Here is an 18320-nt window from a genome sequence, read left to right on the forward strand (position 1 = left end):
ACCATCAGTCAAAATAAATCTTTCATCTATTAAGTTGTTTGTGTCAGATATTTCGGCAAGGCAACAAGGAATACAAGCATCACCCCATGCATGCAGGTATAGCTCTTCATCTTACGCTGCAGGAGTTGGGATGTCCATTAGCTCTAGAGTGAAGCAGGACAGGTAGTGGCAGATTTCACCACACCATATGAGCGCTGCTGAGTGCTTACTAACTAGTCTTGGTTGAAGCCTGACTCCTGTGCTCTGTGAAAAACTATCAGAAGAAAGTATGAAACTTTGAAAATAGACAATTTCTTTAACAGGATTTTGACCAAAACAAAACAAAAACAAACCTTGAGGAAACAAAAATTGTTCTTAGATTGTCTAAACATTAAGACTTTGAAATCATAGAAAACACAGTGAAGAACAGATACCCAACTTCTGTGACCATGGTCTTTCTCGTAAGGACTGGTATATTATTAAAGCCCCTGTCTTAGCTGTGAATTGTTGCATTCTATTGAGTATTTTGTGAGAAATCCTTCATGGTAAGCCTAGCTTCTTGTCTGATTCTCGCTGGTGGGGGAATGTGGCATGCAGTGGAGAGTTACTTGATGTGATTGCATTGGGCAAAGTCACCTGACTCGGTGTGCTGATAAAATGGATATCTATGACAGAGCTGTAAGTGATGTGTGAAATCTTGTAGCAAAAGTCTCTTACAGGGTTTTCAAATACACTTATTCTCAGCTCACATCAGCATGATTCCAAAATTCTAAAATCTGCAATTATGGTATGGGGCATTTTACTTAATGCAAATATTGAGTTAATGAATAGCTGATGCACAAGACTTTAGGTTGTTGGGGGTTACTTTTAGAGTAAGGTGAAGAGACCAGACCCTATGCATTATACAATCCTTTCCCATATATACTTTTAAATGCATGTTCATGTCCTTATAGAATGCTCTCGAACAAATACGTTTAAATAATAGGTATTTAGTATGTCTAATCCTCCATACCCTTTCCCTTGCTGATGGCACACTGTAGTAGTTGTGTGGAATAATTCATGGGCATGGACATGCCATTATTCTTACTTCCGTATTGTATTTTGGTGTCTTTCATGTCTTCATAACATCTCCCTTCTGTCCCAGGGTTCATCAGTGAGATCTGGCTCATTCTTATACTCTTACATGTAGCCTAAAAAATAAGAAAAGGAAAGAACAAAATGAAGGAGAGTAATTGTAATCACTATCCTACAGGATGTGGCATGCACAGCCTCTGGGAAACAACCATTTCATGGCTCCGGGGCATTGTATGAATTTTCTCTGTCACACAAAGAGCAGAAGCAAGGTGTAGTGCTAACTCAAAAACACAGAAGACAGGATCTGTGAAATCAGTCATGGAAAATTAATTTACTTTTAAAATAGTTTCTGGAAGAGAATTCATTTACAAATATGTAACTAGTGAGTATCTGTTTAAACTGTGAATGTCTGTTTAAAATTAAAATGATTTTGTTAAGCAAAGTCCCTTTACTCTGTTTATATAGACCTTCTTAAATCAGCATTATTAAAGTATTGATAGATTATTATATTAGTATTATTAATGATACTTAATATATTAGTCTATTAAAATAAAAATATGCCTAGAAAGTTGAAAATATTTTAGAAGCCCATAGCTTCTAAATATAACCTTTTGCAAGTATAACATAGTTGATTCTTGTTGATCTAATTGTATAATGATTTATTTAGATTTCAAGTAAGAGACTCAAATATCAAATGCCCAGCAGAGATGAAGGTGGATATTTCACAGGGATTTTCAACAGTCAATAAATTGCCTGCAGTACTCATCTCATTTTGGAAATGTGCTGGTCTTTAGAATGAAGGCTAATTATGGTTCTGATTCTTATTTGTATTATTTAATTTCCCATCAGCACACTAATTGCTTCCAAGCAGGCCACTGTGAATTATCTTAAGCTTCATTGTATTTTTATAGCAGCAGAAACTGGAACTGGCTTCATAGGTGGCTAGCACACACCCCCTTTAGCCTCAGGTCTGGAAATTGATTGATACAGCTGAGAGGCAGTCCTTCTGTGTGGAAGGCAGCCATACTCAGAGGAGGTAACTGCAGTTAAACGCCTAAGAGATGCTTATCGGTCAACAAGGCAACCATGCTTACTAAACCCGAATCCCTACCTTGCATCCTAAAACCTGGGTATGGAGAGTTCACAGATACACACTTTACCTGTTACAACATTGTTCTTACCTGACACTTCACCTGTTAAAACATTGTTCTTACCTGACACAACACCTGTTACATTGTTCTTATCTGACACAACACCTGTTATAACATTGTTCTTACCTGACACTTCACCTGTTACAACATTGTTCTTACCTGACATCACCTGTTATAACATTGTTCTTACCTGACACTTCACCTGTTACAACATTGTTCTTACCTGACATCACCTGTTATAACATTGTTCTTACCTAGACATCACCTGTTATAACATTGTTCTTACCTGACACTTCACCTGTTACAACATTGTTCTTACCTGACATCACCTGTTATAACATTGTTCTTACCTGACATCACCTGTTATAACATTGTTCTTACCTAGACATCACCTGTTATAACATTGTTCTTACCTGACACTTCACCTGTTACAACATTGTTCTTACCTGACACTTCACCTGTTACAACATTGTTCTTACCTGACATCACCTGTTATAACATTGTTCTTACCTAGACACAATACCTATTGCAGCATTGTTCTTATTTAGACACAACACCTGTTACATTGTTCTTACCTAGACACAACACCTGTTTCAACATTGTTCTTACCTAGACACAGTATCTTTTACGTTGTTCTTACCTAGACACAACACCTGTTTCAACATTGTTATTATCTAGACACAATACCTGTTATAATATTGTTATTACCTAGACACAACACCTGTTTCAACATTGTTCTTATCTAGACACAACACCTGTTACAACATTGTTCTTACCTAGACACAATACCTTTTACATTATTACCTAGACACAACACCTGTTTCAACATTGTTCTTACCTAGACACAGTATCTTTTACGTTGTTCTTACCTAGACACAACACCTGTTTCAACATTGTTCTTATCTAGACACAACACCTGTTATAACATTGTTCTTACCTGACACAACACCTGTTACAACACTGAGTTTACCTAGACGAGCTAAACCTGTGATAAACATGAGTGGGTGTATTCCTTGGGGTAAGCCATATGACTGGGTATTCCTTGGAGTAAGCCATGTGACTGTGTATTCCTTGGAGTAAGCCATATGACTGTGTATTCCTTGGAGTAAGCCATGTGACTGTGTATTCCTTGGGGCACGCCATGTGACTGTGGTTTGTGTGGTGAAGGACTCCACAGCTTGTTGTAGTTGCCAGCCTACTACGCTTTTCTGACCAGCCCATCCAGGGAGGTGTTTCCGTTCTGTTTGCTATTGAGGAGGAGTTTCTTCCAAATAAATTAAGGAAAATCAAAGCTGATGTCACAGTATCAATGTACCCTCCTCCCAATGCGACAATGCCCGTTCAATCTAAGATCACCTTTCATTCAAAAGAACAATGACAATTCTCAATGGTAGCAAATATTCATACAGAACCTTTGGGAATCCTAGATTTTATGATTTTTTAAGCTAAAAAAATCCTCACTTTTATTAGTGTGAGGATAAATAGATTTTATCTACTTATTTATGAAGACCTATATGCTAACCATAGTGATACAGACCTCAAGAGGGAGGAGAAAAGTCCAATTTGTTATTCTTTAATAAAAGTTCATTTTTCGCACCAGGTGGTGGTGGCGGCGCACGCCTTTAATCCCAGCACTCGGGAGGCAGAGGCAGGAGGATCTCTGAGTTCAAGACCAGCCTGGTCTACAAGAGCTAGTTCCAGGACAGGCTCTAGAAACTACAGGGAAACCCTGTCTTGAAAAACCAAAAAAAGAGTTCATTTTTCCTTAATACAAATTTTTTCTACCCATAATCCTCCACAAGGTCCTGGAATGGATACTGTGAAATAATTCAAGGATGATCACAACCTACCTGCCACCTACCTCCATGAACACCAGCAACAAGCCAGTTAGGAGGGATTCCAAATGACATGTGTGTTGACTGATTCATTCACAAGTTTCTGCCTGTCTAGATTCACCAAGGTCATTACCGTTTTAAAATATCACATGATCTATAATGACTTAAATATGTGAATTTTGGGAATTTTGATCAAATAAGTCATTATAACCATAAAATATGACAATTCTCCATCACTCTCTTACCAAAATATGCTTGATGAATACCTCCAGCCACTCATTTTGCTGAAGTTCAGCATTTTATGAGCCCTGAGTCATTTATTATGGGTGATAGTTTTCATTTCTACCTAAGTCAAATTTTCATTTGACCTCTAGCAAAAACTAATCTCAAATATCTAAAACAACCTCAGACACACAATAATTAACAAAAATGACTTCCAGGGCTAGCTGTGGGGTCTAAATTCCATAAAATTATTTCTGGGTGGATTTAAGCTGTATTATAATACATTTCCACACAGGACAATTATTTACTGTATTAAAATGACCACAGCTACATTTCTGAAGACAAATAAAACAAAGAGCTTTTAATATCACTGCTCCCTGGCATTGTAATTCATAGTTAAGCCCAATAGAACAGCAATTATTTATTCAGAATACCGCACAGGTCCTTGGTTTGCTGGGATTTTAAATTTTAAATGCTTTTCCTTCTTGTCTAGGCTCGCGTGCCTCAAGTAGTCATTTGAGCACAGGATAATGAGGGTATCCTTCGCAAATCGTAAATCAAATACTGTGCTTTGATCCTCATTGCTACACCGATAGCGTTAACAGCAGTTTATTTGAAAGTATGCAACACACTAAATTATATGGTTTCTCTTCTGTTTCCTAGTTTATGCTTTCCTCTTGGCTACATCCAGTCATTTTTTATTCAGATCGCCATATACTCAATGCATTCCATATTTATAAAAAAAGCCTAAATACACGCTAGCTACGTCTGCGCAATAGTGTGGTTCTTGATGACACCCCGTTCTGAATTAGGACGGCTGTAAGGTGATTCCAGGATGGTAATCTGTTGCCACTTTTGCACATGATAAGTTGTATTTTCACCCTTAATATCGAAGTTCTTTCTTTGTGGTTGTCAGCAATATACATACCATTGCTGCCCATAAATGGGCTATCTCCCATAATCAAGGAGTGAGAGGCTGCCTTTTTAAGTTAATTAACGATAATGGCGTATTTATTTAGCACTTCCCTGCTGCCCTTAAAGGGGGCTACTGGTTCACAGTACAGTCTTGTTGAACCTGGTCTCATGATAAATTGGGACTCTTTCTGCTCCCTTGTCCCCAAGGCCATTTGTTTTCTTTTAAAAGCTCTTTATAATGTGTCCTTAATGTGGATAGTAAAATAAAGACACCTCTACGTCCAAATATAAGTGTCAGCTTGGAGTCCACTAACGTTGATTGCTGAGCTTCTGACAAAAGGGCAGAGTAAACCCGGCTATAGCGGAAAGCGAGCACACTGTAGGCAGTCAGTGGGAACTTCTTCCGTGAAAATAAAAGTATGAAATATGTGACACAAAGTGACAAGACATCTTTACTGTGAGTATGGCACATCTTTAAAGGATGAATCTGACAGATCTCTGTTGAGAAGCATCAGCTGGAGAAGTTTCAGACGGATCCCTTTTAGGAAATCCCCCATAACCTCATTCTTCTCTTCGTTCTGCTCAGAGATGGGGAACTTGAGCTGTTTCATTCCCGGTGACAAGGAGACAGCATGAACTACAGGAGATTATCAGAAAGTAAACTGAGCACCCTAGGGTGTTAAAGAAACCTATTGATTAATTCTCTAGAAAATGCCATAAGTGACTCATGGAAAGTGCTAGATTTGGGCTCTCTGTGCAAGACTAAAGACCTGAGTTCAGAGGCCTAATACCCAATTTACAAAAACGCACAACAAACAAAGAAACAAAAAGCAGACATGCCAGTGTGTACCTATAATCTCAATTCTGGGGAGTCAGAGACAGGGGCATCTTTATGGCTTAATGGCCAGCCAGTCAGGATGAATTGATTAGCATGAGGGTCATGTGGAATAGCGTCTGAAGATGTGTTACATTTGTTTAAGCTGTGGAACATTTGTTTAATGGCGCAAAGACATGTTGCATTCTTTTTCTGCTGCAATTCTTTATCTTTGTGAAGAAGCTGTGCTACTTTGACTGCTTAAAACACCCGGTTGGCCAAATAAAGGGCTGAACAGCAAATAGCAAGGCAGGAAAAAGGATAGGCTGGTCTGGCAGGGAGAGAGAATAAATAGGAAGAGAAATCTGGGGAAAGGAGATAAAGGAGCAAGAGAAGGAGAGGACACCAGGGTCCAGTGACCCAGCCAGTCAACGAGACAAGGAATAAGAAGTAAAAACAAGATAATACAGAAATAGAGAGAGTTAAAAGCCCAGAGGCAAAAGGTAGGTGGGATAATTTAAGTTAAGAAAAGCTAGCTAGAAACAAGCCAAGCCAAGGCTGAGCATTTATAAGAATAAGACTCTGTGTGTATTTATTTGGGAGCTGGGTGGTGGACCCCTGAAGAGTCAAAGAGTAGGAAAAAAACAACAACAATATCCTGGCCTAAAATGAAGGTGGAGAATAATTGAAGAAAGGTACCTGATATAGACTTCTACAAACATGGGAACACATGTTCACACACATGAATATGTGTATACACAGCACAGGCACACATATACACACACATACATGCTCACCGTGTGTGGAAAAACTGTTAGAGTGAAGCACAAATTCTAATTGTCCTTAATAATAACCCAGAGTCAGATATTGGGGATGAAAGCTGAGAGAACAGAGAAGCAGAGCGGCCAGCCACTAGAGAGACCTTTTACCTCTACCGATCCTCAGACCAAACGGTCAATCCTGTCCTCAGACTGCACTGAGCTCCCGTCTCCTTCCATCTTATATTCCTCTCTCAGCCCAGCCATATCCCTCCTGTCTCCATCTCCCTAGTGCTGGGATTAAAGGTGTATGATACCAAGTGCTGGGATCACCTTTTGTGTGAGCTCTGTTTTTTCTTTTAGACTGATTCAATCTTGTGAAGCTCAGGGTAGCATTGAACTAACAGAGGTCCTTTTGCCTCTGTCTCCCGAGTGCTGGGATTAAAGGTTTGTGCCACCACTCCCTGGCCTCTAGTTTAGCTCTGCCCTCTGATCTTCAGGCAAGCTTTGTTAAAACACAAACAAAATATCACTACATTAGTGGGAGGGAAAGATGCTGCCTTTAGGTTTAGCACGTGTCATGATGCCTAACCTAACTGTATACTTACGCACCAGCAAATGTGCTGGTTAAGTAGAGTGTGGTTTATAAAGATGCTGGGGGGGAGGGCGTGGAGGACAGGAGCTCTGCTCCTTTCACATGCCTGGCTCTACAGTGTCGCCTTGGCTCCTCCTCATTGGGCATCTCTTCTGAAAGCACAGCTTCTTCGGTTTTCTCTAGGAGATCCGCGCAAATGTCAGGCTTGCCGCTTCTTTTTGTCACTCTTGGCTCCCGGCACAGAACCTCCCCCCAGCTCAAGCTCTCTTTCAGAGCCTGAGAGCCTGTCTCAGGTCTGAGCTCAGCTCCTCAGCCGTCGCCCTCACATCTCATCCTGTGTTTGAATCGCTCCAGTCTCTGACCTTTTCAACATTGCCTTTGGCCCCACCATGCTAGGATGATGATCCATCTGCCGAGACATACATCTCCTTGCCTCCTCTCTTGTTCCCCTGGCAGGCAGAATTTCTCACTTCCTTTACGATGTCAAATTTCTCACTTGTGGATTTGTTTAACTTCTTGAAAATTATATTTCTTTTGCCAAATAACGATCTTGAATTTGTTCACCAACTTGAGCCTCCAGGCGCTGCTTTTCTTCCCAGACACTGGCAGGAAGGTGACTGTGTTCTTCATAGGGCAGGGTCTGGCACAGCACTGTTGGCGTTTATAGGGCATACACCAAGCTGCCTCTTAAGGCTAACATTTGGGCAGCGTCTACTCTTGAAGAAGCCCCATTAGAAGAAGGCATGAAAGGAAGTGGTTTGCTCAAGCTGCCTGTCTTTTACCAACAAAGACAAATGGCCAGTCCTGTTAGCCCAGTGAGGGCTTCTAGTCTACATTCCCTCTGTGTTGAAACTCAGGTTCTAGTCTTTGGTTCTTCTTATGAGGATTCAGGGTACCCTGAACATTTGGGGGATATTTAAACACTGTAGGGAATCAGTTTGGAGAAAAAGTTGGTGTGATAATAATTTTAATTTTTAACTTGACACAGTCTAGGGCCAGCTGAAAAGAGAGTCACAGTGACAGGTGATTGATATCAGGTTGGACTGTGGGCTTGTCTTGATTGCCTTAATCACCTTACCGGAGGTTGAGGAAACCTTGCCTGAAGATGCGCAGTGGGGCTCCCTTGTTTGGGTCACTGGACTGTTGGTTTGGAAAAGTGGGCTCAGGTGGAAGCTCTCATGCATTCTTGTCTCTCTGCTTGAGTCTGTGGATGTCATGGGGCCAACTGCTTCAACTTTCTACCAACCTTGGCCTCCTCACGATAATGCCCTATCACCTACAACTGTGAGCGTAGGTAAATCCGCTCTCCCCTAAGGTGATTTTTATCAGAACATCTTATCACAATGACAGAAACAAAGCTAGGGCAGCAGGCTAGGTACTTTGAAAGAATAAGATCCTAGCGGTCACTCACTGTGTCCATAGTAAACCACTGCCCATTTCACACCTCCAAGTTCAATATGTGACAGTGATCTCACTTGTCACTAAAGTCAAATAGATAATAATTAAGTGCCAGGCTGGGGAGGGGAACAGATGACTCCAATATCTAAAATATATTATTTTATCCATAAATAACAATGCTTTAAATGATCAGCAAAGAGATGTTTCCTAAGTCATGCATTGGTTAATAATTTAAAGGATGTGGTGGCCAGTCTTGGTTGTCAATGCCTGGGAAAAAGAATCTTACTTGAAGAATTGTCTGCTCCATTAAATTGGCCTGGGACTTTTCTTCTTTAGCAAATCATGTAGGAGGTCCCAGCCCACTGTGGGAGGCACCATGCCTAGGCAGGTATATAAAAAGTAGCTAAACATGAACCTGACGACAAACCAGGAAGCAGTGGTCCTCCATGACTTCTGCTCTAAGTTGCTGCCTTGTCTTCCCTTGATGATGGACCCTACCCTGGAGGGTAAGGTGAAGCCTTTCTTCCCCAAGCTGCATTTGGTCAGGTTTTTTTAATTATAGGAACAGAAAGCACCATAGGATGCAGGGCGATTGACTTGAGGAAGTTTCTGTGGATTGACAAGTCCCATCTTCTCACTTTTTGCATAGTGGGTCAGGGGGGGAGCTGTCATCCAGTGGCTCACCTAAGTTATACTCCAATAAGAAAAGAAACACACTAAGGTGAAGAGCCCTTCGTAGAGCTTTTGTAACATAGGTACCAATCACAAAGCTACATCTTAACTGAGTGCAGTGGTACTCTTTAGGAGTTCACAATTTAGTGCAATCGTATAGACACTATCAGGATCAAAAGTCGTGATGTGTAACTACTTAACTGAACTGGCATCGTGTATGGAGTAGCTCTATGACAACCTCTATTAGACATCTAGCATGTACAGTACAGAAAAGCCTGATATTCAGGTTTAGGGTTAGGCTCAAGGAATCAGGTTGTAGAGGAGTGGATTTTAGAGAACACTGTCAGACCATGACAGAAAATTCACTTTCTAAAGAGGAGACCCATGGGAAGACTGTGAATTATGATTAAGTTAAACAGAAGTAGGGGAGGTATGCATTGTAGATGGATGTTCTTTTCCACCACCAGCCCCAAATAACAATGTGGACACTTCTTATAAATTATGGAAGCTTGGTCTTTGCTAAGGCTTGTCTCAACTAGCTCTTCTAACTTAACATTTATATTAATCTAGTTCTGCCATGACCTCTCTTTCATCTTGCATCTCCTGTTTCTTCTCCATCTGCCTGGTGACTCCACTGTCTTCTTCCCAGAGTTCTCTCTGCCCAGAAGTCCCACCTCTACATCCTACCTAGCTATTGGCCAGACAGCTTTCTCTTACACAAATCACAATGATACATTTTCACACCGTGTACAACTATCTCACAACATTGCAAGTCTCTGTGTGTCTGTCACTGTATGAATGCACAAACTCTAATCTGGAATTGGGCAAAACACAGAGGTAAGAATAGTGCTTTCTGAAAGATGTCTAAGTAGGTTTTTCTTTCAAGAAATATTTTAAATATTTTTTTTATTTTAAAAGTGTGTCTGAATTGTAGAACATTAGTTAAAGATGTGTTACATGTGTCTATGCTGTGGAACATTTGTTTAATGATGTAAAAGTGTGTTACATTCTTTTATGTTGTATTTGTTTAATTCTGTGATGTGTTACTTGCCTGTCTAAAACACCTGGTTGGTCTAATAAAGAGCTGAATGGCCAATAGCAAGGCAGGGGAAAGGATAGGCAGGACTGATAGGTAGAGAGAGGTAGGAGGAGAAATCTGGGAAGAGGAGATCAAGGAACAAGGAAAGGAGGAGAGGAGGTTGCCAGGGACCAGCCACCCAATCATGCAGGCAGACACAGGGTAAGAAATAGAGAAAAAAATAGAGAAAAGTAAAATCCCAGAGACAATCGGAAGATGAGATAATTTAAGTTAAGAAAAGCTGCCTAGAAACAAGCTAAGGTGGGGTATTCAAAAGAAAGAATAAGTCTTCATGTGATTATTTGGGAGCTGGGTGGCAGGCCCCCCAAAAGCAAAGAACAACATGTTAAGAAAAATAAATAAATACTAACAGCATGATTAGGAGATGATTAGGAGTCTTTCTGTCTGTTTGTTTGTCTGTTTCTCCCTCCCTCCCTCCGTCCCTCTCTCTCTCTCTCTCTCTCTCTCTCTCTCTCTCTCTCTCTCTGTGTGTGTGTGTGTGTGTGTGTGTATGAGTGTGTGTGTGAGTTTTGTGTATGAATATGTGTACTTGATCACAGGTATCTACAGAGGCCAGAAGAGGGTTTTGATCAGTTGTCTGCTGCCTGATTTGGGGTCTGGAGATTAAGCTCTGTTTCTCTGCAAGAGCTGTGTGCACAGTTCATCCCTAAGCCATATCTCCAGCCCCAGATTCCCTCATGTATTTGAACATCAAGTGTCAGACAGGGAGTGAGAGTGGCCAGCGGTAACAAACAAACGCACCTTCTGTTTACCATGAAAGGATTTGTATTTGATTTAGTGTCAGAGGTCAAAAGGAGAATGCAGAAGAAAAGGTCAAAGAACAAGGAAGCAAACCTAACCGCGGTTAAGTGGATTAGGCAAAACCATGGAAGAAGTAACATCTAAACTAAAATATTCCTGGTAGTAAGCAGGAAAGATTTGGAGAAGATACAAGGAGTGAGGCCAAAGGGGGACATAGTCTCCTAGGACTGACACCGTGACACACAGAAGAGGTCATCATCCTTGCACACAGTCACACAGGAGAAAAGAAGTGAGACATCAAAGCCGAAAGCTCTCTTTCATGAGCGGGCCATGTGCAGCTTGGTTGCCACTGAGTCAACAGGGACTCTCTCCTGACTACAGGAGGATTAGACACACCATGATAAGAAAGTGCAGCTAATTCTTAAAGAAACATGACAAAAATCGCAGAAGAAGCGGAACTTCAAGAAATCAATAAAAGTGATACTGGGGGATTACTTAAATCTCACACAAACAGGTCTGTGAAAGGTACCCGACAGGGAACAATTGTTGCTTTAACCCTAGGGAAGGGCTTTGGGGACGGACGGCGGTACAGTGGCCAAAGGGGAGAGGACAGGGAGTGAATAATAATTAACTTCAGGGGATCTTTGGGGGAAATAACGAACTAATGCTCGTAAAGCCAGACTGAGTCTGCCAGGAGTTAGGGCAGTTTATAAATCAGCTGAATGAATCCTACCCAAAACACCTTTTCCAAAAAGTATTTATTCTAGGAATTCTTTTTAAGCTGCAATTGTAACAAAATTACTATTACATATAAGACCAAGTGTATTGACTCATATTTTCATAGCTTATTAAATTCTCCAAGTTTCAACTGGATGTCACTTTCAAAGCTACTTGCTATGAAAATACACGTGCCTATTCTCAGGGGGCTCTCCCTGAGTGGGGTCTAAGGCCAGAGTTTTCAAATACCACAGGGTTCTCAGCTGGACAGAAAAAGTCACTTAACTATGAACAAAGCTGTCTCTACCTTGATTCCAATCCATGGAGCTCTACGTTGAAGACAGATGCTTAAAATAAATCCCACACTAGTTCAGAATTGAGTCTAATAGAGGGTTATTTACTTAGGGGTAGACCCACAGATTACAATTCTCTTCTCGAATGGGGGAACACAAACCTAATCCCGCAGCTGGAAAAGAGACCATACAAGTGCTTTACATCAGCATATATAGTATAAGAGACCACACCCAAGTGGGCGGGTAACTTAAAGGCTACTGGTGGTAGGAATTCCTACAGCACCTTCCCCCTTTGTTTAAATAAGAAAGTTCTAAGCCTAATACAAAGTTATATACAATAAGAACAAATATTAGGTATAAAAATTAGAATTAAAACCAGCATAAGCAATATCAAGCAAGAACATGTAATGAATGTTTTAATAATATCCTATCCTAATTTAAGTCTTGTATAATAAATAACTTGACCAAGTCATGAGAGGAAAGTAACTACAACTATCTAGTCTTCAACCCCAACAAAGACCCGAGAAGGAAAATAATATTACTTGAGTAAGCAGGAAGTGCAATCAAGCAACTTCCAAAATGTGCAACAAATTATAGAAACAACTGGCTACCTGGGCAATCACCAAAATTCTCATTTGCAACATTGGAGAAACCAACTTTGGCCAAAGTCTGGAGTAACTGACAGACCATTTTCAGAGGCAGGAAATTTTTCAAAACCATCTTACACTGTCTTGGCAATATTTGACGGTCTTTTTTCTTATATCCTGCTTGTCTTATCTGGACATTGTGCATTTTGTCAGTGGTTGATACATAGGCATTTCCTTTCCCAAAATCCAGTTTTGCCAAGAGGAAAATAAGCTCAAAGTGGAGTGTCTTCAGTACTCAACATTCTCTCAGGAATAGATTGGTGCTGCAAGGAGGAATCATGTCTCACTTCAACAGAACCCTAAGTTATTTAAATGCCATCTATATTCTACAGCTCTTTGAAGTGGTTGAAGAGTACCTATCTATGCAGAATACAATGTCGATGTATCTAATGAACCTGATTAGTCTAACTATAAGTATGACAAACATGGATGACTATTGTCCTATGAATCTTAATACCTATATAACTTAAAGACTAAGACTTCATATTAGAATATTAAACAATCTTTAAATAACTGTAACAAATGAGGACAATGATCTCAAAATGTATAAGTATCTTGATCAGAGATAGAAATATATATTGCAATATGATAAATATATCCTAAAATTGTATCAATATTCAAAATGTCTTAAGCACAGGTAGAAGCATGCATGCATACAATATGACAAAATAACTTTGCCTAGATATTCAAATATTGTAGGTGAAAATAAGAATATATTTAATATAATTTGAGTTTGTATCAATATATAAGAATCTATACCAATGTAAATTGCCTATAAATAATAGCTCACAAGTGTTCACTTCATTACTCACTATTATTATTAGTGTGAGTAAGCTCACACTAATCTATAATCCATCCAATTTCATCTCTTTTTTATTTCAAAGAGATCCCCTAATCCTTCATATTTTTTCCACAATCCCCAACCCTATACCAATTATAATCAACCCCTAAATGATGTCCCTAACCCTGAGGACAAACTTTGTTGGGAGAGGGGATGTCGTCTTCTAGAATTGCTTCCAGCTGTCATGGGGGCAATGTTCTTTCTATGGGATCTTGTGAAAGTAAAATAATGGTTAAGTTCCAAGATTACTGTCTGGTATAACTGCGAATAGTCTCTGAGTATTCGGTAGGGTTTTTTTTGAGGTTCCTATTAGAAGTTCTTGCCAGAAGTGCACCATTTCAGCTAACCAAGATGGAACCATCTTGTGCACCTGGTACCCCAAACAGGTTTTATAGTAGCATTTATTAGATAGTTATTTTGCCTTCTGTCAGAATCCAAACTTCCAGAGTTTCCTGAAATTTTGAAGATGTGTATTTTTCTGTAAAAACAAGAGCAGAACCCTGCCCCAACCCTATATGGTTTTCTTACCACGTGTATGGTTGTCACCATTGTGGATGAGCTGTCATTTCTCTTTCCCAAGAGATTTTTCTTTTTCAAAGCGAATCTTTATTAAGTTTTATTAAGTTTATAACTTTGCTATTGACTTGATTCTTATGGAATTCTGAAGGCTTCAACACATGTCCAATCAGTAATTGATCAATTTCTGTATTACCTTGTGCTAGAGGACCTGGCAGACCCATATGGGATCAATTGTGTGTTATGTATATGGGACAAAGTCTATTCCTGATTATATCTTGAACCTGTATGAATAATGAAGTCAATGCAGTATCATCTGGTATAAATTTAGTGGTTTCAATATGCAAAACCACTCTTTCTGCATATTGTGAATCAGTAACTATATTAAGAGGTTCTATAAAATTCCTTAGCACTGTGAGAATAACATATAATTTTGCCTTTTGGAGAGAATTATAAGGGCTTTGTTCCACCTTACTTAATTCTTCTGATTTTTAACCTGCCTTCCCTGGTTTATTTGCATCAGTATAAAATGTATGGGCTCTAGTTATTGGAACATCATGCACGATTTGGGGAAGAATCCAAGAAGTTCTCTTTATGAGGTTAAGTCTATTACCTTTGGAATAATTGCTATTAATTTCTCCCCCCAAAATTAGTACAAGCTCTTTGCCATGGTTCATTGTCTTCCCAAAACTTTTTTATTTCATCAGTAATAAAAGGTACTATAATCTTTCCTGAGTCTATACCTGCTAATTGATGAAGTCTCAATTTTCCTTTTATAATTAATTCAGAGACTTTTTCCACATAAGTTTTTATTTTTTACTTGGTTTATGTGGTAAAAAGATTCATTCTAAGATAATATTGTTCCTCTGTATTAAAATTCCTGTAGGAGAAATTCTGGAGGGCAATATGACTAGAATTAAATTAAAATTTTGATTTATCCTATCCACATGTGCCTCCGGTAATTTCTCCTCAACAATTGTCAATTCCTTTTCTGCTTCAGCTGTTAATTCTCTGGGACTATTCAAGTCTTTATCATCATATAAGGTTTTTGTTTAAATAAATTATTAGATCAGGTGTTATCCAACAGCCAGTTGTAGACTGGAAATGTCTGCTAATGATCTTTGAAAGTCATTAAGAGTCCGCAACCGGTCTCTCCCAATTTGTGCCTCTTGTGTTCTAATTTTCTGTAAGCTTATTTATAACCTAGGTAATTGACAGAATCTCCTCTCTGTATTTTTTAGGAGCAATTTGTAATCCCCATTTTTGCAAAACTTTCTTTACTTCTTCAAACATTCTTTCTAAAGTATCTATGTTTGAATCAGGCAGCAAAATGTCATCTAGGTAATGGCAAATTATATATTTAGAAATTTTTTTATGTATTATTTCCAATGGCTTACTTATAAAGTATTGGCATAGGGTGGGGCTATTGAGCATTCCCTGTTATAAGTAGGCATTGTGTGATGTGGGATTTCCCTCTGTATGCTGTGATTACCACTGATAAATAAAGGAACTGCTTTGGGCCTATAGTAGAATTATAGGGGAAGAGAGTTAGATGGGGAAAACTAAGCTGAATGAATGCTGGGAGAAAGGAGGCAGAGTGAAGAAAAGCCATGGAGCCACTGCCAGAGACAGATGTGCTGAAACTTTTATGGTAAACCACAAACTGGTGGTGATGCACAGAGTAATAGAGATGGGTTAAATTAAGATGTGAGAGTTATCCAATAAGAAGCTAAAGCTAATGGGCCAAGCAGTGATTTAATTAATACAGTTTCCATGTGATTATTTCGGTTCTGGGCAGCCAGGATGAGCAAGCAGCCCCCTCCAACAAATTGGTGCCCCACATTGGACACCAGATGAAGATGGATGCTTAAAATAAATCCCACACTAGCTCAAAATTGAGTATAATAAAAGGTTATTTATTTAGAGCTAGACTCACAGATTACAGTCCTCTGTTCGAATGGAGAACAGCAACTGAATCCCGCAGCTGGGATTCACGCTTTACATAGACATATATAGTATAAGAGGCCACACCCAAGTGGGCGGGTCACTTAAAGGCTACTGGTGGTAGGAATTCCTACAGCACTATGTGTTTGTCATGAAGAAGCCAAAGCTCACAGATGGCATCAGGTCCCCTTCTAGATCTAACCAGTTAGAGTCAAACCAACTCCTCTATATCTCTGGTCTCATAGTTTCAAAAGTTCAGCCAAAACACATAGTTTGTCAAAGTCTTTGCAACTTCTTGCTTTAATTCTAACACATGTTATCAGTCCTTTATTTAACTGCTCAGCTAATACTGTCAGATAATTGCCAGGGTAATTGCAAGCCTACTCTTCCCGGCACTAATGAGGCACTAGGGCTAGAGTTACAACACCAGACTCATTACCTAGCCTACAGGGGCTGTAGTGAGAAAATTGACAGATAGTCACAGATCATGATAGATATCTATGAGAGAATAAGAACCTCTCTGAAGTTCAACTGAAGTCATAGGTTGGGAGGCTTATTTTGATAGAGGACATTGTTACAATGTGAATCTCCCCCAAAGCGCATTTGTGAACAGATCAGCCCCCCAATCATCAGTTTTCAGAGCTGAGTCCATGGGAAGCAATCGATTAGGAAGATTCTTGTCCTCATCATAGGATCAATTCATTATGGGACCATAGCTTAATAGGATATCTAAGGTGATGGTTCACAGATGTGGTAGTGAGATTTGGGACCTGTTTACTCAAATCTCGAAAGATGAAAAACCAGAGACAGACAGGCTCGGATGTGGGGTTGAATAAATCTCAGGGTCCTCCTCCTGGGCCCCACTTCCCAAGGATTTCACAATTTCCTGAATAGTACCACCAACTAGGGTCTAGTTGATCAAGGACATGAACCTGTGGGGGACATTTTCCATCCCAAACAGCACAGTGACAATGGACACTTTTAGGTATCATGAGTGAGAGGATCCTTGCTGCCATGGTTTAGTGGGAAGAGTCCAGGGTTGTGTAGAGTATCCTACATGCACATGGCTGCTCCAGAGTAAGAAACTGTGTCTGCAAATGCTCACAGGGCAGAAGCCTGAGCCAAGGGTGAAACCCAAGCTTCTTGTTCAATGTATGAGATATCCTGCTTCTGTTCTCCCTCCCTGAAGGGTTCCTTTCCCTCACACTGGACTCTGAAGATAACCACAGCTCTCCCCTCCTGTACTGCCATGGGACATGTTCCTTCCATCTGTCCCTTCTCTCTTGGGGCAATGCTTAGCATCCAGGACTCACCCATCTCTCATGTCTTCTAAGAAGTCTGCCTGGTCACCCAGACTGCATGAGGTGACCCTTTGTGTTTCCCTGGCACCTGTGTGCATGCATCGTTGCTCTCTCTACATCAAGGGTGTCTTTTTGTTTCATCTCTCTTGCCTCTTAACTCTGCTGCCAGCTTCTTGAGTCCATAGGCCATAGCTGTGTCCTCGATGTTAGTCTTGATGCCTGGGACAGCACTCATGTTACAACCTCTTTCACAGATGTGGTCTAGAATGAGGAGCAGTTTTAACTCTTGGGGGATCTTTTCCTCCCATGAGACTGTCTGTTTACAGAGTGGCTTCTAGGTCCTCAGTGCCACACACGAGTCAGTCTATCATGGATCTTTGCTGTCTTTAAGTTTCATCGTTGTCAGCTGTGGAGCCATGAAGGACAAGGTTCATCTCTAGATGTATGACTTTGGACAAGTTGCATAGATCATTGAGCCTCAGCTTCCTTGTCTATAAAATGGGAATGATCACAGTGTGAGCCCCTGAGGTTTGCACTGCAGCTAAGATAATGTGTGAGCACACACTGCATAGCACGTGGGTGTGCCCTGGCTATGACTGTTGGTATTTTCACTATCACTATTAGACAAATAGCACTGTGAACAAATGATTCTGGCTTTGTTAGGCATAAATACTGATTTTACGGCTTCTTTTATTATTTACATGTGAAAGGAAGTAATCTTTTTTGCACATAAATAATGTATGTGGATGGTTAAGCATGCCTGCAGCACATTAAACCAAACCAGCAGCTCTGACTGAAGAGTCTGTAA

This window comes from Arvicola amphibius, chromosome 5 (genome assembly GCF_903992535.2).
Source record: "Arvicola amphibius chromosome 5, mArvAmp1.2, whole genome shotgun sequence".
Taxonomy (NCBI): Eukaryota; Metazoa; Chordata; class Mammalia; order Rodentia; family Cricetidae; genus Arvicola; species Arvicola amphibius.